This window comes from Artibeus jamaicensis, unplaced genomic scaffold (assembly GCF_021234435.1).
Source record: "Artibeus jamaicensis isolate MK-2021 breed Jamaican fruit bat unplaced genomic scaffold, CSHL_Jam_final scaffold_369, whole genome shotgun sequence".
Taxonomy (NCBI): Eukaryota; Metazoa; Chordata; class Mammalia; order Chiroptera; family Phyllostomidae; genus Artibeus; species Artibeus jamaicensis.
In genome coordinates this window covers 45,624,496-45,651,869 of record NW_026522042.1, presented here as the reverse complement: position 1 = coordinate 45,651,869, position 27,374 = coordinate 45,624,496, and the positions used below count along the sequence as shown (strand labels likewise).

Below are 27,374 nucleotides of genomic sequence, written 5' to 3'. Positions count from 1 at the left end.
ATTATTTATCTCTGCTGCTCAGAAAAAGCAAGCTCTTGATTCCTGGGGGACAGGAGGCCATTACTGCTCTTCTAAAGGCTGAGTTGTCTTCCCCCCAGGAAAGATAAACCAGCTCTGATGGGCCATTGGCTTTATAAATCATCCATCACATCTCCCCTGGAGCCTCTAAACCTACTCATAAAACCCGTGGGTAAGAAGATATGCTTTTTTTCCCCATATAGGTTGAGAGAGAAGGGCTCAAGGCAGAGGAGAATGGTCTTCTCCAGGGGTCAGGAGAAGGAAAGAGGGGTGGTTGGTACATTCCAAGAGCAGTAAAACTTGAGTCCACATGCACCCAGCATTCTAGAAGGTGCTGGAGCTTGGAATAAACTGGCTCAAGGTTGCATGTGAGTACTGGAATCCAAAAGCAACGAATCCCCAAGACCAGATGGCATGAAGGGAGTGAGACCACTAGCAGGGCCTCCTGCTTTTGACAAGGCTTTGTGAGTCTGGCAGAAAGCACCTTTGGATGTGGTCTCAGTAGACTGACAACCTGAGGCTTCTCCCAGGATTTCCTTGATTATTTCCGGGTTACCAGGCCAGGGGGTCAGGAACCATAGAAACCTGGCAGATTTAGACTGCTCGTGACACTGGAGAATTGGATCTGGATTTGACATAATATAGAAAAAAATAAAACAACAACCTCAACAACAACAAAAACCATGGCAGTCCAAAACAGGCAAAACTCAACTCTGCATTTCCAAATCAGTATACAGGCAGTACAACTGTAAGGAAAACAAAGAAATATTGATGATATATGAGAAAGTCACATGGTGGGGTAATGTCATGGGAAGTAGCCAGCTAAGTAGAATTTCAAGACAAAATACAGGATAGCCAGTTAAATTTGACTTTCAGATAAATAATAAATAATATTTTAGTAAAAGAATTTTATAAATATTACATGGATAAGCCTGTACTTAAAAAATTATTTATCTGAAGCCACTCTACTTCTAAGGTACTAGAAATGTTCTGTCTCTTGACTGTGGCTATTCTATGTTTCGATGGTGGGTGTTCATTTCTTATCAAAATGTACATATATAGTTTATATCCTCTGTGTATATGTTATCCTCAATAGTAATATTTTTTTTTTGTTTAAATGCTCTCACTGCTCAAATACTGTGGAACAATTTGTACCCATCACAAAAACATCATTTCCCTTAACCCTTCCCCCCTCGCCCCTCCCCCACAAGTGTTGTAAGACATGTACTCATATTCCATTACAGATGAGGAAACTGAGGCTGAAAACTTAAATATGTGTCCAAGTTCATGGAGCTGATAAGTGGTAGAATCAGGTTTAACCTGAGTCTATCAGACCCTGAAGTCCGTGCTCCAAACCACTGCACAATGCCTCTGTTATACAACAAAAGACCAGCAAAGACCGACATTTCCTGGGCTCACAGGGAAGGTGCAGACACACTGGTCCTTGGTATGAGGGGTGGTCAGGTCACTCTGGCATTGGGCAGTGAGTGAAAGTTTTATACAAGAAATGGGAAAAATTAGCAGACACCAGCACTAAAATGTTCATCTGTTGGAATTACCTGACAAGGATTTTAAAACAGCCATCATAAAAATTCTTTGACAGGCAATGATGAGCATGCTTGAAATAATGAAAAAATAGTCTCAGCAAAAAAAACCCAAAAAGGAAACAAAAATCCCCAAAGAAGAACCGAGTGAAAATTTTAGAAGCCAAATATATAGTAACGAAATAAAAAACATAATGGAGCTTATCAGCAGAAAGAAAAAGACAGGGGAACTTGAAATAGAGCAACAGAAATGACCAATCTGAGCAAAAGACAAAATACAGACTTAAAAAGAAAAAATGAATGGAAACTTTCAGGGACCTGTGGGACTGTAACAAAGGACCCAACATTCATGTCATTATGGTCCCTGAGAGGAAAAAGAGGGAGGGGCCGAAACGTACGGAAAGACATAGGAGCTGAAAACTTGCCAAATTTGGCAAAAATTGTGAAATATAAAGATTCGGGAAGCTGAAAGAATCTCAAACATAATCTAAAGAAATTCAAACCAAGACATATTATAATCAAACTTTAGAAAACTACAGACAAAAAGAGTCTTGAAAAATATGAGAGAGAAATACCACGATGCCGACAGAGGAAAAGCGGTTTGAATGACAGCAGGATCCTCACCAGAAACCATGGAGACCAGAGTGAAATAGCACATTTCAAAATATGTTTTAAAGATTATTTATTTATTTTTAGTTTAGAGTGGGTAAGGGAGAGAGCCAGAGAGGGGGGAAACATCAGTGTGTGGCTGCCCCTGTGAACCCCCAACCGGGGACCTGGCCCTGGCATGTGCCCTGACAGGGAATTGATCCAGCAACACTTTGGCTTGCAGGCCGGCAATCAGTCCACTGAGACACACCAGCCAGGGTGAAGTGGCACCTTTTTTTTTGGAGATTTTATTTCTTTATCTTTAGAGGAAAAGGGAAGGAGAGAGGGAGAGAAACATCAATGTATGGTTGCCTCTCGTGTGTCCCCTGCTGGGAACTGGCCTGCAACCCAGGCATGTGCCCTGACTGGGAATCGAACCTCGATCCTCTGGTTCACAGGCCTGTGCTCAATCCAGTGAGCTACACCAGCCAGGGCCATTTCTTAAGAACTGAATGAAACTAACTGTCAGCTCTGAATTCTATAACCTGTGAAATTATCCTTTGGGATAATCAAGACATTCTTAGATGGGAAAAAAAAACAACTAAGAGAATTTGTCAGTACAGACCTATGCTGAAAAAATGGCTAACAGAAGTTCTTGAAACAGGAAGGGAATGATAAAAGAAGGAATCCTGGAACATGTAGAAGGATGAAGAAAGAGTGAAAATATGAATATATACAATAGACTTTCCTTCTCCTTTTAAGTTTTCTAAATTATAGCTGTCAGCCAAAGTAAAATGCCTAACATTGTCTGGTGTGGATTTCAATGTGTGTAAAGGAAATATTGGAGACAATTAGAGAGAGTGGCAATGTGTTGGGGACAGAGTGACTCCATGGAAAGTAGATTTCTACACTTCGTTCAAACTGGAGAAATATAGATTTTTGTGTTGATCTGTATCTTAATTGTGATGGCTGTTCCAGAAATCTACACTGTGAAAAAATGGAATAGAACTATCCACATGCGTTGTACCAATGTCAGTTTCTTGCCTCTAATATTGTTATGAGGTTATGCAAAATGTAACTGTTGGGGAAATTAGGTAAAGGGTACATCATCACTTTTTGTCCCATCTTTGCAATTTCTTGTAAATCTGAAATTATTTCAAAATAAAAAGTTTAGAGAGAGAGAGAACAGGAGGCTGAGATTCTGCTTTTCCTGTCACAGTTGTTTGATGTTAGGGTGTCTGGAAAAGGCCCGGGTGGCTTTAAGCCATCTGAGTTAAGTTCTGAGTAGCTGGAGACTACACTAATTGAATTGAGGCGTCTGTGGGTCAGCCTGAAACAAGCTGATTCTGTGTCTGCAACACATGTTGGTTTCCTGTGCCCTTTCAAGGGAATCGATAGATTGATTTTTATTTCCCTAGCTGTATGTGGTCAGGACATGGTTTATCAAGAGATATCCTCTCCCCCGGTGTAGCAACAAACACTGAGGAGGCTAACTGAGGGTCCACAAACCCAGCTTTCCTAGGGAAAAACAGGTCACAAAAGAGAAAGCCTCCTTTAAATTTCCTCCTCTTTCTTCCAGTTTGACCTCCAATGCGTATGATGGTCGGATGTATCCTGATGATGTAATACCATATGCACCCAGACCCTCTGCACTCCTCTCAATCTACCTCCAAACTATATTTCAATTTTTTTCTACTCCTTTCTTTATCCATAGTAATCTTCCCTATCCAAGTCACCATCACGGCCCATGTGGCTTACCTCAGTATTCCCATCCTGGTCTTCTTTCTTCTATCTTGCCCCTTAAATCCATTCTCCATACATTAGTGTGAGTGATACTCAAACAATGTACATCAGATCATGTTACACCTCTGTGTAACCCCTCTCACAGGTCCCCTTGCACTTGGAATAAAATTTGCACTTATTACCATGGTCCGAAGGATTCTGCATGTCCTGGCCCCTGCCTATTGGTCTGACCTCATCTCAGCAATTCACTATGTCTTAGGTCCACTGGTCGCTTTTCTGTTCCTTGACCATCCAAGCTATTTCACACCTGAAGGCTTCCTGCCTTTGCTTGAACTTGCTCTCTTGCTGCTCCTTTTTGTGCAGCTAGCCCTTTTTACCCTTTGCATTGTGGTTGAAATGCCTCCCATCCAAGTGACCTTCTTTGACCTCTGCCTGACACAGCTCCCACCTTGTTGACTTCCCATTACATCAGCTTATTTGTTCTCTTCATCGCTTTCTCATACTTTCCAAATGACCCTAGTTGGCATCTTGTTTTTTGGCTGTCATTCTTTGAGAAAGTAAGCTCCGTGAGGGCAGAGACTTTGCATTGCCATTCACTGTAGCAGCCCCAACTCAGTAATATTTGTTGAAAAAGTGAGTGAATAAATAAGTGAATGATTGAAGAACTATGGACTATCAGAGCTGGCAGGGACCTTCTTGCCCACAAGAAGGCCCCTGGGGACACTAGGAAGATGTTGAGGAGAGAAGATAATGACAGTAATCAGACAAATGTTTGCAGCACCTGGGTGTGTACAGAACATTTTGAATTATTGTGCCTCCGGTCATTAGATGAGCTGCAGTGAGTTTCCTTAGGGTCACACAGATCGCAGCAGGTGGGAGCCTGGAACCCGGAGAGCACAGGCATCTGGCAGAGCGCTTGCAACAAGTGTCCCCATTGTTGGAGCAGCCATGTAGCTTTCACTGTTTACCCGGCAGCAGGGGCTTCAGGTGGTCTGCATCAGGCCCTGCCACCTGAATATCTGTGCACTGCCGAGAAAGAGAATTCCCTGTTAGGGAAGAGACTTCAAGAAGCAATGGAGACATGCGTTGTGATGCAGAGGGAAGAGAGACAGATACAGGAAGGGAGATGGTGTGTAAATAAATGGAGTGTCCTGGAGGCTTCAGTTTGTCAGGCCTGCGGCATCTGTGCATCCATTCGAGAGAACTGTCGGAGCGCCCCGGTCTCTGACTCCTTGAGGGCCTCCAGGGGCTCCTGCACTTGCATTGGTGCTGAGAACACAGGGCAGCGTGCACCCTGCTGCCAGGCTGTGGTCTCCCACCGGGTCCTCCTTTCCTCTTTTTGAAAAGATTGAGATATGATGAAAGAATTTGAAAACTGACTGCTGTCGTTCTTCTCTTGTTTCAAAAGAGGGAATTACAGACTACAAGAGAGTCACAGTATTTAAGTGACTAACAGTTCCAGTTTCCAAAAAGTATCCATTTGAGTGAGAATGTCACCACAGAAATTCCACTTGCATATACCTTTAATCATGTGGCAAATTACCTTATTAACCACCAGGGAGTCTAGTCTTATTACTTAATTAAACCATCTCTCTCTTTTCCTCTTATTAAAACCACATGGGTTTCAACTTCTGTGTGGTTTTAGATTCTTTTCCCCTTCTTTGGATGTCTTTGCAATAAGAGCTGCATAAAAGAATTTCTGTTATTTTGTGTGGATGACTAAAGGGTTAGCAACATTAAATAGAAAGGGGGGGCCTGGTGGAGACAGTCTGGATAGGCTCACGCTGACCGGTGATGTCACAACCACTTGGGTGGTATGAGAGTCTGAGATGTGTACCCGTCGCTTACTGCTTTCTCTCGCCAAAACATCTGGAATACAAAATCCTGTCATTAGGCAGCCCACATGTTAGAAAAACAAAAGGACAGGAAAAAAAAGAAAAAAGAAAAGCCAGACCCCCAAAATGGCTGGATAAAGCCTCATTATTGCTGGTAGGAAATTAGACATGTAAGGTTGTACTTCAAAGCAACTATTTTTATTACAAGAGGCTCCACATTTTGATTTATTGGGCAGCAAAACAAGATTGTGACAAATATTTCCACCTCAAAGAAAAGACAAGTCAGGCCTCTAAGAAGTCATATATTAAGTAGTTTAAAAATAAAGTTTGTTGCTACAATCGTAATGATGAAAATTTTATGCTCTACTTGTAGCCCCAAATGCACGACTGCTTTAGCACACATGCCTGGAAGAAGGAATAATTGAATCTTGTGGGAATTTCCTCCTTATCAAAGGAAAGTGCTAACATTTTGTGAAATGAAACAGCTGAAATTCCTAGTCTGTGCTTCCTTCAAAGGTCAGCATGAAGCAGGGCCTGTGTGCAATCTGATATTTCAGGCTGACCTGTACATTCAAGAGGGATGTTAAGAAATGTACGTGGAAGCATCTACAAAGATAGTTAAAGAATAAAACACGGGGTTTTGATACAACACTGAAGGAATTTAGAATAGTCGACTTTGTTTTTAAAAAATCCCTACAGGGTCAGGTTATTGACCATTTTAGGCGGAAGCAGCAGCTGGCTGTATGAAGCGGTGACTACCTTGACCCATGTGCATCCGGGCATGGTGTTTGCTTCTACAGTGTGGACAGTTCTGGTTAGATGAACTCAGAGGAAGGCTTTGGTGAGAGGGTGCTTTATGGGATCTGGAAAATGAGTTTCTCAGGCAGGCTGTAAAGTTGTCTTCTCTGTAGGTCTCTAAATAGAGAAGCACTTACCTTCCCAGGTGTGGGAAGAGAAATTAGAGAAAGAGGCAGAGGCTGTGATGTGAGGCTCCTAGTTCGGGTTCTAGTCTCAGTGCTGGTGCTGACAAACTCTGTGGCCCCCAGCCAAATCATTTAACTTCTCTCAGCCTTGGTTTCTCACCCATAAAATGAAATTGGGCTAGGTGACCTAAAGGACCACATGCACGTGTTTTGATTCTAGGGGGATGGCGGAAGGACTATAAGAGAGCAATAAGGTCCTTCTTCATTTTACTCTTATGCTTTGGGGAAAGTTTGAGTATATGTGCATAGGTATGTGTGTGGGAAGGGTGGGTGGCTGACCATATCAGAGGAAGAGGGCACTTCGCACCATTGAGTGTGTTCATAAAACTAGAGGTGTAATTTGACATTATATAGGTGACTGTTGTCTTTAAATGCCACGCAAAGAAATTCTGAAGGTGAATGCTTCATAAATTCAATAATTACAGCCAATTGTATCTGTTTTGTAAAAACACATTAACATCTATTAGGGGCCTGCTGCAATTCTGAGTGCCATGGTGAGCTCCCTAAATGGGTCCTGTATGAGTTAACTTCAAGGATAAGGTAGCACCGAGTGCTTCCACGGTCTGTGCTACAAACAGGGACAATGGAGCTTCAACAATGAGCCTAAAATGCTGCAGAAGTCTGATGTACTTTTTGAGCCATCAGAAGATAAGTCAATCTTGCCCAGAACACTTTTTAAGTTTTTGATTTTAATGGTGCTTTACCAAGCACCATGTCCTTGAACAATTGGGAAGCCCTTGATAAATTTTTATGTATTGATTGGAATTCCTATTAACTACAGAGTTGGACTTCACAGAACATCCCAGGTTTTTTGAACTTCGTGCCAACCGCTCGCTGTCTTTTGTTATTGTGGGAAACGGGGACAGCAAGGGGGAAAGCGCTCTGGAAACCACGGGGCTGCTGGCCACGCAAGCCGCTTGTTGCAAAACACGGTCCTGGGAGCACTTCAGAAATCAAAACTGGTCTCCCAAGTTGGCCAAGCACGCCAAGGTCACGGAGAGCCTTGGAGAGACAGGGCCCGGTGCGTGGGAGGAGGAGAAGCCGGTGTGGTGCTGTGGTGTCCTGTAACGGCTCCCCCACATCCATCAGCTGACAATTGCTGGGCTCCCAACTCTGGACTTCAAAACATTTGGAAAATGTTCATAAACATGTTCAGAATCCCACAGTGTAAGTAAAACATTTTTATAAGATTATAAAATAAAGAAAACTGGCACACTTTTTGTTTGAACAACTGTGCTAGTGATTTCTTTTCCTAAGGTGAGGGACTCTTAAACAAGTCTTAGTAATTGCTCTTAGGGAATTTGGCCTCTTATTTTTTGAAAACACAAGAAAATACATGCAAATCTCTAAACTTTGTGGATGACAGACCCTAAACCTCAGACATATGTGGAGAGAATTTGAATGAAAGATGGCTCTGCTCAGGCTATGGTCTGAGAAACAGAATTAAGAAGACAATGGGATTCTTGCTTTGATCTTTGCATATGTGGAAACAATGAAGATTTTTGGAGGTTTTCTTTATTTGAAGAATCCCCACAGGCTAAGGTAAGTAGGCTGAACCCTTCATAAACTAGTTGTTTCCAGAAGGATAAATCATAAAACTCATTGTTGTCGCAAATTCATATTAATTGCCACTATTAACAGTTAAAAACTTAAAAGGGAAGAAAGGGTGGGAAACACAATTACTTTTTTGTGACTAGATACAATAGAAATTATATATAATTTCCCCCTCCTCCTTCTTAAGGAATTTCCTAAAGCCACAGGAAACCCCATCTCTGCTGGGATTTGAGCGTGAGTTGGGGAAGACAGAAAGAATTATTACTTGTGGAAGCTGTGGCTGGAGACCCTCATTTCTTTCCCCTGGCCTTTGTTTACTAATTTCAAAGGCATTTCTTTTCATGAGGGCATCAGCTGGAGTAAACAGTCTTGAAAATGAGAAGTTGGTGCTCTTCTCTGTGTAGTTGGAAGGATGGCTGTTTTTTCTCCCAGAAAAAAGCAGACAATGGGAGATTTATTTAAGCAGTACACAGTGGCTCTCTGCTGAGAAGCAGCCATGGAATTGGCCTCCATGTTTCCAGTTTATGACCCAGCATGGGGAGGGGCAACAAGATCAAAGCTGCTTTCGGGCAAATCGCTGACATTCCTGAAGTGGCCCCAGATTCTTCACATCCCAGTAAGTAAGAATCAAGTTCACTGGCTTGTGAAGAGGACCCACTACAAGCCTTCAATTCTTTTGTTACCTTGACTGTTAGCTCGTTGTCCTGTCTGCTCCTCTTAAACCCAAGAGTAATGATTCCTGATTTGACCATTGTTCTCTGCACATAGAGATGTCAGGGGTCAAGATCTATAGCTACAGAGAATTCAATGCTCAAGAAAAGACCAAGAGAAAGCTCTATGCACATGGTTATATATTTAGACTTGTAAAGACAGTTAGCATGTAAAAGTAATCTAAAAGAAAAATAAAAGGAAGTGAGAATCATAATTGCCCCATTAAGATTTTGAGGGGGGGTTCCAGAGATGATAACTGTGAAAATGAATGAACAGAAACTTTCTTTCAATTGGAGTTGGAAATTCTTACTGGAGAGCTCTCACACCCTACTGCTCCTCATCAGTTATGCCACACGAGGAAAGAGGTACTTTCTGGCTCAAAAGGAAGATGTTTTTCTACTTTATTACCGGAGCAGGAAGACAGAGAACCTTCTCAGCCAGTAACCACTCAGCCACTGTTACAACTCAGCAAACAAAAGGCCATTACACTTTGAAATCCCAGTTTCCTCCAATGGGCTCTTTGTCTCCAACAGCCCCTCTGAACTCTCTCCTTCCTCTGTGAAAGAGTGTTCTCCTTTGTTCTCTGGGGTTTTCTGAGATTGGCAATTAGAGCGCACATCCTGAGTTGCAATTCTTTGTTGTTTCTGAATGAAACCCATGTTGCTGGAAAATATCTGCCTGTTTATTTGTTTAAGGTCAACACAATACATACATATAATCTAAAAACCTAGAACCTTCTCAGAGTCCTGGTGGCAGGATGTATTACTTAGAAATACTATGCATCAGTTTGGGGTCCAAAATCCCTTTTCTGATCCATCAAGAATCATAATACTCTCTAATGTTGATGGAAAAGTTCCACTGTATGTATTCTAAGTTTCAAGAAATATGTGAAGAGAAGAAAAAACAAAAACAAAAAATTTGGAGTCAAAATATTAAAAGTCAAATTATTTAAAGAAAAGTGTTAGCTTTTTAAAAAGAGCACAACAAGCATCAGTAAGATGTCCTCCTTACATTGGAAAGTGATTGCTGTAAGTCTTTGAGCAGAAGTATTTTTCCAGTTTCCCTGGAACTGGAAAAGTTCCAATACATTGTTGTTAGTCTTTAGTTTCATTCTTCCTAGTAGGTGTATATGGTAACTTACTGTTAGTTTTATTTTGAATTTCCTCAGTGGCTAATGATATTAAGCATCTTTATATGTACTTATTTGTTGTTCCCAGATCTTCTTTGGAAAATCCCTGAAGTTATTATTTAATTTATTGCCCATTTATTGGGTCATTTGTCTTCTTCTTACTGAGTTCCAAGGGTCTTTTGTCATATATATGTTTTGCAAATATTTTCTGCCAGGCTATAGATTACCTGTTCATTTTCTTAAGTGTCTTAGCTAAGAGAAAATAATCATGAGTGTCCACCTGTGGCCCTTGGGCCGCTGGGGTGCCTGTGAATGTGGCCCAACACAAAATCATAAATTTACTTGAAACTTTTTTTTTTGCTCATCAGTTTTCATTAGTGTTCGTGTATTTAATGTGTGGCCCAAGACAACTCTTCTTCTTCCAATGTGGCCCAGGGATGGCAAAACTCTGGATCCCCCAAATCTTGATAAATTACAGTTTATCAATTAGTTCTTTTATGTTTTTTATGTATTGTTTAAGAAATCTTTTTCTAACCCAAGTTCACAAAGATTTTCTCCTATACAGGGATGGGTAAAAGTAAGTCTGTGGTTGTTTGTATGAAAATAATGGAATAATTAATGAAAAATAATACAACGATAAACTCCGATTCACATACTCACAACTATAAGCCTACTTTTGCCCACCCCTGTGTTTTCTTCTATGTATCATTGTTTGAGCTCTTACATGATCCATCGAAGTTAAGTTTTTTATATCGTGAGATAAGGATTAGGGGTTTTTACATATTTGTTTCTGGGTTTTTTTCATATAATTGTTCTATTGTTCCAGCAACATTTGTTGAAAAGACTGTGTTTTCTTCATAGAATTAATTTGCATTTTTGTCAAATTCCATCCAAATCTCAGCAGGCTTTTTAACAGAAACTGACAAGCTGATCCAAAATTCTATATGGAAATGCAAGGGACCTAGAATAGCCCAAACAGTTATAGGGAAAAACCCAACAATTTTTGGTATCTTATTTTATGAGATTTTGACTTATGATGAAGCTATATTAAAGCAGACAGTGAAGTATTGGCATAAATACAGAAATATATAAAAATGGAAGAGAACAGAATCCAGAAAGAAGCCCATACATTTGTGATGAAATATTTAAAACAATTTTGATTTATTATTATCTAGAAATGAAATCACAATGACATTAATAGTCCTTAGTTTCTTCTCTTTTGCTTATGATGTCTGCAGTTTTCCCACTTCACTCAGTCCCCTTCAGGTGTCTTCTTTCTAGGTATTTCCTGGTACTCCTAAATCTTCCGTTTCTTGGGAACATCATGTGAGCCATAGTCCACCCTCGGTATGTGCTACAAACCTCCCTCTCTGCCTCAGTTGTACCTGCAGCCCTCTACCCTACCATTTGTCCCCCTGGGGCCATGTAGGAATGCCCGTGTTCATCCGGAGTGCTGTCTAGGATCTTATCTCTAATACTGCTGTCAGTTTTCACGGTGTCAGCGGTGAGGGAGGGCCATATTCCATGGGGTAGTGAGGAGACTGGCTTTCCTCTCAACTCAAGGACTTCTGGGCCTAACGCTGCACTGTGGTTTTCCAGACTCTTCACAGAGTCTCACAGAAATGCAGCTTCTTCAAACACTGTTCTAACTCCACTTCCCAGAAAGCTCACTGCCAGACCAGGAGAAGCGGGGGCACAGATAACTGTGTCTCCTCCACACGAGCCGTCTCTCCACGCTCTCTCAGCAATGGGGACATTGAAAAAACTCAAACAAATGTACAGCTGCTCTGAACTGCCTTCCTCTGCTTTCAGCCTCTAAAGCAACATGTTCCACGCCCATCGACTCAAAGTAAATGAGTGCTAGAAATAACAATGATTGTTATTAACATTATGGAGTATTTCTTAATAATAGTTGTCCTAGCCTACTAGTTCTGAATATTGATTGGTTATTTTGGGTGCAAATGGAATTCTCTGTTTATCATTTTACAGTCATGAGAACTAGATAGGAAGTGATTTTATCTGTGGCCATGTAACAAGGAGGTGTTTGCTGGACTCAGATATTATGACCCTGAGGTCATCACTATGCAGACTCCAAAGATTGCTGATTTGTGTTTATCCATTTAGTCAAAGGAAAAATCATTCCAGGGAGGCAATTGTCGGTTCATTCTGGTGTTTGAACAAAGCAAGTGATTGGTTCAATCAAAATGGTCCCAGTCATGGCCCTCCAATGGACTCTGTGTTAGAAAGAAATTTCACAAGGCTTCTAGAGACTATTTCTTACTAGTAATTTTGTGGTTTTGAGGTAAGATTTTAGCAAGAGAGGCTGTCATGGAACACTGGGAAGCTTCTCAAAAGGTATTTCTGGGAAGTCGTTGGGAAGGTTAATGAAAATATGTGTATTTAGTTCTGTCAAAAGAACCCTGGTGTGTGCACTAGGGGGTATGCAATCCATCAAATCAAAACATAATCAAAGGCATAATGTGAAGAAATATAATTATAGCTTATACTTACTCTTAGCGTCTAGACCTCACCCTTGCAACCTCCCACTTTAAATTCAAATGAAAACGAAAGCAAATCTGCTGTATTTCAGACAAAGCAGTGTCGGATTTATGAGTGAGAAAGTTGATGGGGGGGTAGTGTCGATCTCTGGGGAAAACTTAATTGTAGGACTGAAAGACTCCACTGCATAAACCACTCTAAGCATTATAGAATCCAGACCCGGCCCTGTTAGCACAATGGTCCCGCTGGTTTCCAGAAATAACCTATCAAGGGAGAAAAAGTTTTTCCACTCACAGAGGCTGCACTCCTTACTGGTTACAGTTCGATGACAGTCCCACATTTCTGGAGATAGATGACACTTTTAGTCTCTCTCCTTTAATAAATTCTATATCTTAAGAGAGTAAACCTCCAGGGATTGCGTCTCAGGAAGTCTAATTTAAGCTCAGATTATCTTTCTACTTTTGTAGAGATCCGAGGCCTGTAAGAGGTATATTTCATAGCCCAGAAGCTGGAACAGAAAAATCAAGGCCTTGGCAACAAGCCGCAAGGACAAGGGAAGGAGCTGTTGGCAGTGAGAGAGAACATACCTCACGGACATCACACACCAGGGCCACTTGGTGGACAGACCTGCTGAGCTCTACCCAGAGTTGTCATAAAACCCACTGCTATTGTGCATTCTAGACCCTACTTATTTATTCTATAATCTCAGTGGGTCATTGGCCTTTGTCCTGAGAAAGGTAGGGATAGTTTTAACCTATATTGCATGTTGTGTAAAGGTAAAGGAGCCGCCAACACATTCACCGAGTGTCTGGGGTAAAGAACATGTCTCAGGTGGAGAATTGTGTCCTAGGAACCATGAGAGCCAGGAACCATGGAATCCGAGGCTGAGACCATCAGAGAAGGACCCCGCTCCAACTCTAGTCCCTGTCTCAAGGATATTCAGGCACACAAACAGTCCTCCGGCCAAGCAGCTACTCAGAGTCCAGGAGGACAGTCAACAATATTTCCATGGTGTAGCTTGGTTGCAGTGGTCAAATAATGGAGGCACAGGCAACTTCTGGCTAGTACTTCTTGCTACCTCTACAAGTGGAGAAAGCAAAGATACTGACTCTGATGTGGCCTAGAGTCCCTTCCTGGTGGCCTCCAACTAAGTAAGACTGACTGTGTCCCTTTGGCTTCCCTGTCAATAATTCCTCTTTGGCTGGCCCAGCAGAGATTTCCTTTCTAACTTTTCCAGAAATGACTAACAGGATATTACAATGATTACCGAGGGAAACTTAATAGAAGGCCTTCTAAGTCAATCTCCACTCCCTGCCCAGGCACCCCCACACCTACCTGGCTCCAGCACTCATGGACACGGACATGGACACACAGATCTCAGAAACCCATGCCCGAAGATTACCGGTTAGTATGGACAGGGAAAACCTTCCTGAAGCCAATCCTGATTGGGGAGATTTTCATCTAAAGTCCTCATACCCAAGCTCTTCTCCTTTGCCAAATGTTGCTTCGAAGAATTTTTAATATGGCACTTGGAACTTTTAAGGAGCCAGATTGTTTGAATTGGGGCCAAGAAAAAGAGAAAAGAGAAAGATTGAATGGGGGGCTGAGGAAATCCCTGACCGATGCAATCTGAATAGGCTAGGCTGCAATTTTCTCCTCAAAAGTATGCAACACTAATTGCCTCCACCCAAAGTAATTTTCCAAGAAGCAAATTAAGAAGCTTAAAAAGAAATAACCCTCAGTCACTGTAGATTAGTAGATGAGCAACTTTGTAGTGTAAGCCTGACTGATGTGATGCAGAGTTCAGTATGAGGGGGGGCCGAGCCAGTGCTTTCTCTGAAATGACAGCAGCTCCTCCACCTGAACCAGGAAGGGGCAGGTTGGGGGCTCTATGTGAGTCCACTGAGGAGCAGATCTGTGTAAGTCAGAGGATTTTCCAGGCAGCCCCATCGATGCCACTTGTAGAACACCAGGGCCTGTTCCTCAAGACATTGTCATCCATCAGATTTAGGTCAACTGCCTTTAAATGGAAAGTTTGGGATGTTGCCATTGATCTTAAATGAGTCGGACAGGTTCTTGAAAGTGATTCTTCCTCATCCTGATGCAGCGCCGTGGAGCCAGAGACAGTGAAGTCCTGTGAGGACTGTCTCCTTGGGCAGGGTGTGCCTTTTGGGTCTTCCTTTCCTGACGTTTCCTTATTTTCTAGCTTCCATAAATATAGTCCTAATAATAAAGGTTAACATTTATTAAACACTCATTTTGTGGTAGATTCTGTTTGGGCCTTACAGTTACTTTTAAAACCTTTTCAACCACCCCACATAATAAGTATTAGAGTTATATCCATTTTACAGATGGGAAAACTAAGGCATAGAGATGTTAAGTAACCCAACTAAGTGTTTGCAGCTACGAAGAGAGACAGAAATGTAACCAAAGCTTAAGGTCTTGACACCTGTGCTTTTATATTTATGTCTTTGATCTTTCAGCATTCTTATCAGCTCCCATGGAATCATATTTGCTCTCTACATGAACACACTCACATCTATGAGAATGTGTGTCCCCATCTACGTGAGCATGCGCCCACATCTATGTGAACACATATTGTGGCCTTTCCGAGCTTCCATTCGCAGTGTTCTGTCTTGTCTGCTGCCCAGGGTGAGCTGAAATCCCCTTGTCTGAAGCTAGATATGACATTCCCCCTTCAACTTGCCATCTACTTAAAATTTTTTATTTTGTGATTTTAAAAATGAGACTGTATGATTAACAATAAAAGCTAGCACTTGTTCATGTATGTTGTATACCAGGCACTATTCTAAGCACTTCATATATATGAACTTATTTAATCCTCATAACAGGCTCAAGAGGCAGGGGCTATTATTAGTCTCATTTCAAAGGAGGAAACAAAGACATCACAGCTAGTGGGTTAAAAAACCAGGTTTTCGATTCAGGCTTCAGTGTCCGCACCCTAAATGCCGAGCCCTCCCGTCTCACTGCAGTTTGGCACCAGACTCCCACCCGTCCAGTCTTCCGTGCCCAAAACCCTGCTGTCAGGCCCTGGTGCTTCCTTCTTCCGCCTGCATCAGCCATCAAACCTGTTCTTACTTCTGACTGCACCCGTCCCATCCCCTTCATTACACCCTCTCTGTCCCCTGAGGTTACATCTCTCTGGTCCTTACTAGGACTATGGAGGCCACCTGGCTTCCCCAGTCCAATCTCTCCTTCCCATTCCATCCCAAACACTGTCACTGCCTCAATTTCCCTAAGACACTGATTGGTACATGTCATACCCTCCCTGAAAAACCCTAAATACTGTGCTTATCAAGCAGAGTTCAGGTTTTTTACTTAAGTCTTCACAACCTACAAAGAGCTTCAGCAAACTGCGGCCTGTAGGCCACGTCTGGCTCACGACCTGCTTTTGCTTATCTCAGGAGATAAAAATAGTTTTCATAATTTTAATGATTAAAACAAATTCTAAAAAGTCATATTTTGTGATAATTCCAAAATGTTGTAAAATTCAAAATCAGTGTCTTGAAATAAAGTTTTATTGGCACATATCTCCTCTCACATTTAATTCATTGCCCGTGGCTGCTATTGAGCTGCGAGCTCAGTAGTTGCAGCAGAGACCCTAAAGCCAAATCCTCAGATCACTATCTGGCCGGCCTTTTTCAGAAAAGCTTGCTGATCTCTGATATCAGCCACATTTTTGTACCAGTCTCCTCTGTCTAGACAAACTGCTGTCGTTATCTGGCCTTAAAGACATAAAGTTTTCTGTCTTAGGACATTCTTGCTCCTCTCATTCCTTGACTTAGATCAGGAATCAGCAACATTTTTTCTGTAAAGGTCCAGATGGAAAATCCAACTGGCACTCTCACGCTCTGCTAATCAGAGTAGAAACTGACACAAATACCTTGTACCCCCCTTAGCAGTGTGCCCTGGGAGTGAACATAACCGTACCTCTGTAACAGAAATTACACTTGTAGGTATATGCCCAACAGAAATTTGTAAATTTGTACAACAAAAGATATACCCACCAATGTTCACTGCAGCATTATTCATAAGAACCAAAAATTAGAAAAGACCTAACACGCCATAGTAAACATGTAAATATACTGTAGTGCATTTACTTAAAGAGGGCTAACCCCTCATTTAAAAAAGCAAACTACTGTTGTACACGACAGATATAAACCCTACATACCAAGTGTTGAACAAAAACCAGACACAAAGGTATACACCTTATATGATTCCATTTAGTATAAAGTTTAAAATTGCATAGAACAACCCATGATGTTAGAAGCTAGGCCAGCAGGATCACACCTTGGGTTCCCAGGAAGCGGCGATCCGTGTGTGCAGGAAGTTTACTGGGGAGGGTACTCTGGGCGTCAACGCCTCTGAGGCAATGAAGGCGGCTGGCTCAGGCACAAGGAGAAAGTGCACTGTGATGAGGTCACAGCAGAGGCTTCAGCTCACTCAGCGATTTTCAACCAGCGTGCTGCAAGAATTTTTAAAACGTGAAATACCTGACTAGTCAGGGGCACTGACCTCTTTTCCCTTAGACTGTCAAATAAAAAAAAAAAAAAAGACAATAACTAACGCAACAATAGCCACCTGGTGTGAATAAATCAAAATTACGCTTAAACCTGTTTTTTGGTCAGATTGTCCCCAAGTATCTTTTTTGGTGCTACAGCATTTTAGTAAGTAGTTTACATGTGCCACAAGATGGAAAAGGTTGAAAAATCCCTGAGCTAACTAATGGGAGCTCTGGGACTGCTATGGTCCCTCAGGGCTGTATCGAACTGGTATAAAGGGTCCAGGCCTTTATATGCCCACATCAGCCAGTCTCTGGATGCGGAATGCCCCCAGGAGAGCGTGTGAACTAGGGTAAGGGACCTGTCATCCTGAGGAAGTCTCAGAGGGGGACTAGGCTGAGAGTTGTCAGCTACCAACACTGCCAATAGCTGGGGGCAGAATGGTTCACAGCTGGAGAGGTTCTGGGCGACCCCCAGCCCCTCTACTCATGGTTACCCCTCAGGAAGGGGGAAGGGGCAGTGAGGCTGAGGGCTTCTAGGGCACTGGGGATGTTCTATTTACCTAAAAGGTCATTATAAGGATGGTTTCACTTTGTAAACATTTATATTCATGGTTTTTTCACTTTTATACCTGATGTTCTTTGTCAATAGACACGCCTAAGAACGTAAGACAAAGTGAACCAGAGTGTCCAAAGCTGCTGAGAAGTCAAGAAGGACGAGGACTGTAGAATGTCCTTGGACTTTGTAGCATGGAGGTCACTGGTCGCCCTGCCCCGATACAGCTGTCTTAGAGTGGAAGGGGCTACGGCACGTTTGCCTCCAAAGGTGGCAAACACAAGGCCCAAGGGCCGAACCCAGCCCTCTACCTTGTTTTATCCGGTCTGGCACCTTGTTTCTTCTACCCAGTGGCAGCGCTGAGCTAGCTCCTGCTTAACTGTTGAGGAGTAGTTACATTTATACAGTCCTAAAATCACATTCAGCCTTTTGAAGGCAACTTCGAGGCTGATGTGGCCGCCCCCCCCACCCCCGCCCCCCATGAAAGTGAGTTTGACACCCTGGTCTGTGGGGTGAGGGAGAAGGGGAGGAATGGAGAGAATGCATGTAGGTGACTCTTGAGACGTTAGCTTGAAAATAGTGGCTGGTAGCTGGAGAGGTGAGAAGGGGCGCAGTGAAGGTTTTGTTTTAATGGAAAATACTTAAGTCTCTTAAAGATCTCCCAGTGAGAAGAACTCGGTGTATATATGAGGAGGGATCCCCCAAAATGAAATTCTCTTCTGCAGGGTGGGCCCCTTGTAGTACCGGCTTCCTCTCTGTGTCAGTGTACAGCTGGCCTTGTTCTGAGAGGCCATGTTCAGCTTCAGTGAATTTTTTTTGAAGACGGTGCATTTGCCCATTTCACAATGGGTGATTTACGAGCACACCTGCCCACACCACGCTGAGTGTTCAGCAGTTTTTGACTAAAAATGGCCTGACCCCTGTACCCCACCCTCCCTATTCACCCGATCTCACCCTGAATGACTTTTCTTTGTTTCCCTGGATAAAAAAAAAGTTCTCAAAGGGAAACGTTTTGCAGATGTGGAAGAGGTGAAGCAAAAAATGGCAGAAGCACTAAAAGGCATCAATATCTATGATTTCAAAAACTGTTTTGAGTGGTGGAAAAAAACGTCTTGATAGGTGTATTGCATCAAATGGAGAGTACTTTGAAGGTGACTGAAGTTTGAACATGTAAGAATAAGTACACAATTTTTATAAATAACTTCTGGTTTTTTGAGGGTTCCCCCTCATACTGGAAATACAGGGTCCAGCAGAAGTAATGCCATTGAGTGTGGTTGGTGGGGTACATGGGCGTCTTGCATTAGATGGACCGCAATTTGAATATTTCACCTAAAATGTCATATGGTGTGCTTGAGTGTAATATTAGTTACGGAATTACATGCTTATGATTTTGTCATAAAAGATTTTTATGTAATAAACAGGGGCGTTATTTGTGCCAGACCCTGTGTGAGGGATGGTCAGGGGGGCATAGTTACAAACAATGTGGAAGGTAATGGGGTTCAAAGCACAGGGTATTTGCCTTGACATCCAAGGAGGGCATTTCTAATCTGTGACTGCACCAACTATTCAGGCCACTCATCTGGTCCTTAGCTCATGCTATTCCACATCAGTATGTCTCTATTTACACATGATTTTACCTTTCAATTATACCCCCCTGAGAGCCATGACTACGAGCCTTTGAATCCCCACTGATTTCTCAGCAGAATGCTTTGTAGGTACACTGTAGGTGCTCCATAAGTGCGCTAGGGGAGCAGATGATGGCAATGATGAGAGGAACAGGATGAAAGGGAGCACATCCATTTGTTCAGATCTGCTACAGAGCTTAAAGTAAGACAGACTACAGAGAATTTCCTTTGCGTAAATTCAGACATTTTTCAAATGTTTGCCATTATTTATACAGCGTATACCTCTGAGGATGGAATGGAAGGGCTGGGGCAGTGACCGACGTGGGGCATCCCAAATCACACAACTAGAGGAGATGTAATTCTCTGGCTCTGGTCCCTCACGAGGATTATGGCAGTCCTTTCTGACTCTTCAAACTGCTTTCACAACACAGGGAAAAGTGAGTCAGAGAGTTAAGCAACTTGGCTAAAGGTCTCACAGCTGTGGGCAGAATCACGCTAATGTCCAGGCATCTTTCCCCAGCAGCTCTGCGGCTCGTCTGCCCGCACTGACCATATGTTCCAGATGGACTGCACATGCTGGGCTGTGACAGGCCAGGCCGGGTGATCTGAAATGTGGGTTTGATCAAGGAAGGTGAGGGCTCAGTCCTTGGTGAAAACCCACTGTTCCTTTGGACTTGCCTCTCCAGACATACTGGTATTATGATGACAATTAATAATTACATAAAGTCTTTCAACCTCAAAGACCTCAAACTCCTTCTAGATTGTAAATATAATAGTGCCTTCTGTTCGGTGTCTTAAGCCACTCTGCAGGTCCGGGCATCAAGGAGGAGGCTAGCTGCGGCATACCCACGCCTGGAGTGTGAGTCAAAGATGCAAAGCAGGGAAAGAACAATCTGTAGGTGAAATCTCATGCCTCTAATATCGGGATTTATTGTCAGAGACATTCTGATCATAACATTTCAAGCAACAATATTCTACACAGTTTGATCACAATTGCAGTTAAATTTCTCCTCACCTTTTCTTTATGTCAACTATATTATAATTAAATGAAAAATGAGAGGGGAGGGAGTTGCTTTTCCTGGGACTGAAGCTAACAGCATCTCTCTTTCTTAACCCTTTCTTTTCTACTAACTTGGCACTTTTTTTTTCTTTTTCATTTTGAAATCAGGTTAGGGTAGTTTATGGGGAGGGCACAACAGCCTCAGGCTACATACCACTCTCAGTAGCAGATGCTGTGAAGCCTCACTCCATGTCCCCTCCTCTTACCTCCCAGTCCACCTGCAGCGGACGTGGATGGCTCCTGCCCATGGAGAGCTTCCCACCCCCAGCTCCCAGACCATCTGTTTTCTCAGCTTCCTTCTGCCTGAGGGCCTCTGTGGCCCCAGGGGGCTTCTCAGCCCTCACAACAGTGTAGAAGTCTTGTGCATTTGATGTTCCCTGGGGAAATCCTCAACAAGGAACCAAAGGAGTCAGAGGATGAGTACTCCAGACTCCCAACTCCACTGGGATAACTCCGGGATTCACTGTAAAAGTTTCTCAGGATGTCCTATTGGGATTGAGCCCCAATTTGCCTATGGAAGTGACCATGGCTTTCCTTTTGTCCCTTCTCACTTTTCCCCCACCTCAGGTGTGTTTCGAGGACTCACCTCCTGAGTAGGTGAGGGAGAATGGGCTGGGCGCTTAGGGCTAGGGAGTGGCTCCCACAGAGCAGAGGTAGGTGGGGAGTGGAGGTTGAGGAGGGCATCAGGTATCACTGAGAGGGGACTAGTGGGCCATTCCCTTTGGCAGAAGTAGAACTTTGGAAGGAATTAGGCAGGGTGGAGGGCAGCATCTGGGAAGACACAGAAGCTGTGGTTACTATGACATCTGTCATCCTGTGGGACCGGAAGATCAAGGAAGGCTTTTTGGAGGATGGGACATTAGAAGTTGACCTCGGAGGAAGGGGCAGGAGTTGGATATTTGCAAATAGGGGGAAGGACACTTCAGCTAAGGTCTGGGAGTAATTTCTGAAGGCCACCACACCTGTGCCTGTCCTGATGGCACCTGTTTCCTTTGTACAACTTAATGTTGCCAAGTGTAGAACACAATCTCTAGTTGAGAAGGGGTAAATAGTAAGGATAAATAAAGAAAATCTGTTGTGTTTTACATTTGATTTTCTTAGTGTTTTTCTTTTTTTGTTCATGGTGCTCAACTGTAAGATGCAAGAGTTTGGGGAGATTTGACCAAAGGGCAGCATAGAACAAACAGTGTATTTTGGAAACATGGGAATTCTTCCACTGAACCCACTTTCAGTGGAAATCCCCATGCAGACCATATCTTCCATTTGTCTGCTGAAACACAAATGCCACAAGACAGCAAAGTTATTTTATTTTATCCTTTCATGTTCTTATAAGGATTTTTCATCTTTTATTGTATTTTAAACTAACATTTATCCCCCTTATACTCCTACAGTCGCCACCTTGTTGTCCATGAGTCAGTCCTTTTGCTTTTTTGCTGGGTCCCTCCACCCCCTAACTCCCCAGAGCTGTCGTCTTGCTCTCCATCTATGAGTCTGTTTTTATTTTGCCTCTTAGTTCACTTTGTTCATTAGACTCCATATATGAGTGAAATCATATGGTGTTTGTCTTTCTCTGACTGGCTTATTTCACTTAGCATAATGCTCTCCAGGTCTGACCACGCTGTTGCAAAGGGTAAAATTTTCTTCTCTTTTCACAGCTGAGTAGTAGTATTCCATTGGGTAAATATCCTATAGTTGTTTTACCCACTTATCTACTGATGGACACTTGGGCTGCTTCCATATCTTGGCAATTGTAAATAATGCTGTAATGAACATTGGGATGCTTATGTTCTTTTGAATTAGTGTCTTGGGTTTCTTTGGATATATTCCCAGAAGTGGGATCACTGGTCCAAAAGGAAGATTTATTTTTAATTTTCTGAAGTATCTTCATACTGCTCTCCACAGTGCTCTACCAACAGTGCAGAAGGGTTTCCCTTTCTCCACATCCTTGCCAGCACTTGTTTGTTGATTTATTGGTGATAACCATTCTGACTGGTGTGAAGTGATAATCTCCTTGTGGTTTTAATTTGTATTTCTCTGATGACTAGTGATGTTGAGCATCTTTTCATATGCCTGTTGGCCATCTGTATGTCACCAAGAAACTACTAGAAGTGATCAATGAATTCAGTAAAGTAGCAAGATACAAAATTAATATCCAGAAATCAGTTGCATTTTATCTGCTAATAATGAACTATCAGAAGGGAAAAACAATTCCATTCATGATTGCTTCAAAAAAAATAAAATACCTAGAAATAAACCTAACCCATGATGTAAATCACCTGTACTCAGAAAATTATAAGACACTGAAGAAATAAATTGAAGGAGATGCAAATAAGTGGAAGCACATACCGTGTTCATGGATAGGAAGAATTAACATCATTAAAATGTCCATGCTACCCAAAGCATTCTATAGATTGAATACAATTCCTATGAAGATTCCAGTGACATATTTCACAGAACTAGGACAAATATTTCAAAAATGTATAGGGAACCACGAAAGGCCCCACACAGCAACAGCAATCCTGAGAAAGAAGAACAAAACTGGAGGAATCACATTACCTAATATTAAACCATACCGATCAGGCCATAATGATCAAAACAGCATGGGATTGGCATAAAAACAGGCACATAGATCAATGGACAGAATAGAAAGCCTAGAAATACACTCACACCTTTATAGTCAATTAATATTTGACACAGGAAGCAAGCACATACGATGGGCTAAAGACAGTTTATTCAATAAATGGTGTTGGGAAAATCAGACAGATGTGTGCAGAAAAATGGCACTAGACCACCTTCTTACACCACACACAAGAATAAATTCAAAATGGATTAAAGACTTAAATGTTAGACCTGAAATCATAAATCCTAGAAGAAAACATAGGCAGTATAGTCTTGGACATTGCTTGTAGTAATATTTTACCTGATAGATCTCCTCAGACAAGGGAAACAAAAGAAAAAATAAGCAAATGGGACTACATCAAACTAAAAAGTTTTTGTACAGCAAAAGACACCATCAACAAAATAAAAACTCAACGCACAGATTGGGAGAACATAGTCACCGATACATCTGTTAAGGGGTTGATATCCAAAATTTATAAAGAGCTTATAAAACTGAACACCAAAAAAAACAAATAATCCAATTAAAAATGGGCAAAGGACCTGAACAGAGATGTTATTTTAAAACATCAAAGATGCCTGAAAGTAGAGAATCTTCTAGGGCAGGAGTGTCAAACTTGTGTTTACTGGGGGCCTTTGAAAATTATTTCAAAGGGCCAAAATAATTCTAGGACTATGTAAATGTAACTACTCCTTGACCATTAAGGAGTCGAAATTACATCTGACCCTTTGAAGGCAACTGCAAGGCTGATGTTACCCCGGTGAAAATGAGTTTGACAGCCCTGTTCTAGGGCTTAAGAAGACTTTTTTATCTTGAGTCATTTGTTCAGGGAGTGGTAACCACCCCCATAGTCAACATCCCCCTTGAGTGGCCGGGACGCAGCCACTGGTAAAGCTATTTTTACCAATTCCTCATGAGGAGACATGCAAATGACAGTTATAATGTGCAGGGAAGCAAGGAGGCAGCAAGCACATTCTCCTGAAAAAAATCCGTAGGGGAATCACAGGTGTATTTTACAAGCCTTGAGTGGATTTCTCTGAAGGGCAAGTCAGAAAGCTTCTCCGGTATCAAAGCCGTGTGCCATGAGGCGTGGCCCCTAAAACATTTATGTTGTGTTTATCAGCGACTTGTGACTCCAGGCTCTGAACAGCACTCATGTTCACCAACTGCCTCATTACCCTTCTGCGCCCTCCCTTCCGTTTGCTGCAGCCAGGAATTATAACCCTGATTGTTCCAGCCTGTGTCTTCAACATTTATGTGTTTCCCTTAACTGGAAATATTAGGCGATGCAGCCGCCTCCCTTCTGGGACTGGAAGATGAGATATTTTGTAAGCTTGTCTCATCCTCTGAAGCGCACAGGGGGACTCTTTCCCCTGACCCTTCCCACACACTCTGTCTGCCTTCTCTGAATGCACAATCGCTTCCTCTGAGCCCTGCTCTCACCCCCGGAGCGAGCAAGAATGAAAACCCAGCTGAGATGCGTTTCCGCGCCATGATGAGCCTCTTGAATTTTAAATAGAAGACATATTTATTCAATCCTCAAGTTTTAGGAGAAGGGACTGACCCCACCTCTGGGTATCTATGAATCCGAAGATGGTAGAAATAGGCATTTTAATTGACTACGAGTCGAGTTCTGTGTTCCTGTAAGGTAATTCCTTTTTTTAAAGCACAGTGTGGGCTGAGGCCTGGGCACTGCCCCCTTCGCCATTCTATTAGCTGGGTAAGTGGAGGCCAAGCTATCTGGCAAAGCACTGGGGAGCCCGCCCCAGAGAAGGGGACACCTAGGCTGGGGGAAAGCTGAGGGCTGCTTTCTGGGAGTTCTCCTGCCATTCTGCGGGGAGCGGTGGGGCACGTCATCCACCCAGGTACTTGGGGCCGTGTTTGCACCCGGTTGACGTTGACCTGCCCGACAAGCTCATGTCCTGTCGGTTCCCTGGAGTACACCCAGGCAGAGCCTCCCTCACCCTGCTAACTGCCGACCAGTGAGTTCAGGGTCTCTGTCTTGGGAGAAGCCTGTGCAAACCCCTGCTTCCTTCCAAGACTCTTTTCATTTTTCTTCTTTCTTATGGGGATGAGTTGTGGTGAGAATGAATTCTTCACAAGTCACTTTATGTCACTGCATTCTGAGAAACTTTGGCCTAAGTTTGGCTCTCATACCACAATGTCTGTTCTCTTCTTTTCCTCCCCCACTTTTTAAAACAACAATCATTGCTTTTGTTTTTAAGTGTCCATTACACAAATATTACAAAAGCAATAACAAAATAGTAAGTAAGAGGCAGGCCGTGTTTAGTTTTCATCACCTTATTCTGCTCAACCCATATGAATATGTAACTTTAGCAGCATAATTATAGCAGGGATACATTTTTGCATTCGCTTTTTTTCCCCTGAACATTATATGGTAAGCCTTTTCCCATGCATCATATAGCATTTACATTTATCTTTCTATTATTGGCTTATCCATTTCATTGGGTGAATATTATATAATTGATTTAACCATTTCCCCACATTTAATCAATACGAATGGCTCCCAGCTTCTTGCTGTTATATGAAATCACTATGCCTTTCCCCTTTGGAATTATTTCCTCATGATCACTTCTTAAGAGTCTCCTCTCATTTTTTGCTTTGAATCCAGAGGTGAACGCTATTTTCCTGTTTGTATCTTCCCTGGTCTAAGGGCTGGAGTCTGGTGGGAACCTTCTCCCAGTTGCCCTGGGCCGGGGGAGATGGACAGAGGTGGGAGAGGGGGCACAGGCCTTTATAAGGAAGTGGAGAAAACTCACTGCGCAGCTAATTAGAAAGTGCCATGAAGCAAGTCCAAACTTTATGGCTTTCCTAGAGTTGATGATGGTTTCCAGCCCAGCCTGCCTGTTCTCTTGCAGGTGTGTGCATCCTCCAAGGCAGTATGGTTTTCGGCTGCACTGGGCCTCATTCTTTGTTCAGCCCATGAGCCTGTAACTGAATATCAGTTAATAACTTTTCATAATAATGTAGCTTGGATCAACTTTGAGGTCCAGAATAGGCCCTGTACAAAGCTCTGTCTTTTGCAGACTCCTGCTGTCTTTCAGACACACCTGCTGGGAGACACAGTCCCATGGCCACCCCCAGGGCAGAGGGAGCACCCTGGTCTCACGGAGGGCCAGCTGCAGTTCAAGTGCAGAGGCCAGGGCACAGAGCCCGTTCTTCACCAGTAACTCGTCTCCCTCGGGGTCTGCTGGGGGGTGTTGACGTCTCATGATTAAAAAACAAAAAAGACCAGAGCTTTCAACTAAAAGAATATTTTAAAGGCACTTTCCAACACACAGGCCATCTCCAGCTTGTGTAAATTGATTTAGAGACACCCAGAGAGGCCTGGAGTCACTGGGGTCATTGAGAATGGCTGTGCTAGGCTTGTGACCAAAGGAACTCTCTCCCATTAGCTGTGGGAGGAGGCTCTTTTGTATCTGTCACCTAATCTACCTCTTTTTAAAGAGGTCCTACTAACCTTTCTTCTGTCCCCTCTCTGTAGTGTCAGTGACTGAGGAAATGGCCAAGGTCCACCTCCCCCCCCGGCCCTCAGGCTGCACGCTGTGCCCAGATGTTCATCGGTGTTGTTGGGCTGCAGCGGCCAGCGGTCCCACTGGAATCTGTCTGATCATGAGAATCCCAGGAAACTTTTGAAAAAGAGTCCTGCCTGGGCCTCACTGCAGGCTCTCTGAATTGATACTTCTTAGGTAAGTGCCAGAAATGTCCTTGACTCATTCAGTTATGGGCAATAACCATCTCCAGGAGCTTGTGCATTGGTGCTTCCCATAAAGCAAGGCCACCGTCATTCAGCATACAGTAGTGCCTTTCCTTCTGCGGTTTAGCGGGGTGGGGGGGTGAGGAGAAAGCTCTACGACCCCAGAATGTGCTCTTTTCATTGTTACCAAGCAGAAAAACATCCTTTGAAAACCGTCTGCCAGACACAGTTCAGCTTGACAATCACCTGGCAACAGAGAGGTGGGACCAGCTGCAGGGAGGTGGGCAGGTGCCTCCTCAAGCCCTGAGCAGGAGACAAAGAGGTGGGGTGGTGTCCAGCTTGCCTGGTAGGAGGTCCTCACGCCTTAAATGTTCTGGTCCACTCAGGTGGACCCGGACCTAGCAGATGTCTCTGCAGATAAGGCCTGGGGGCAGCGAAGCAGAGGAAGGGAATTCAAGTTTTTCATCCCTACCTGCTCTGGATCCCAGCATCCAGCACAGAGCTTGGCCATGCTCATTCAGTACTTGTTGAAGATTAAAAGCTAGCATTTATTTTAGTATTTGTGGTGATGTAAGAACTATGCTAACCATTCGAGTTATATTATCTCATTTGATCTGCACAGCAACCTAAAAGATAGACACTATTATTATCTGCATTTTAGAGGTGAAACTG

At 43.0% G+C, this 27,374-nt stretch overlaps 1 long non-coding RNA gene across 1 annotated transcript in view; it reads left to right on the top strand.

The window, feature by feature from the left end:
• The window catches only part of LOC119058084 (uncharacterized), a 224,730-nt gene extending 197,951 nt beyond the window's left edge, over positions 1-26,779 (top strand). The window contains exon 8 of the long non-coding RNA XR_008390123.1: positions 26,490-26,779. This is a non-coding gene — a long non-coding RNA (uncharacterized LOC119058084). The remainder of the gene's footprint in view (positions 1-26,489) is intronic.
• Positions 26,780-27,374: the final 595 nt, after the last annotated feature.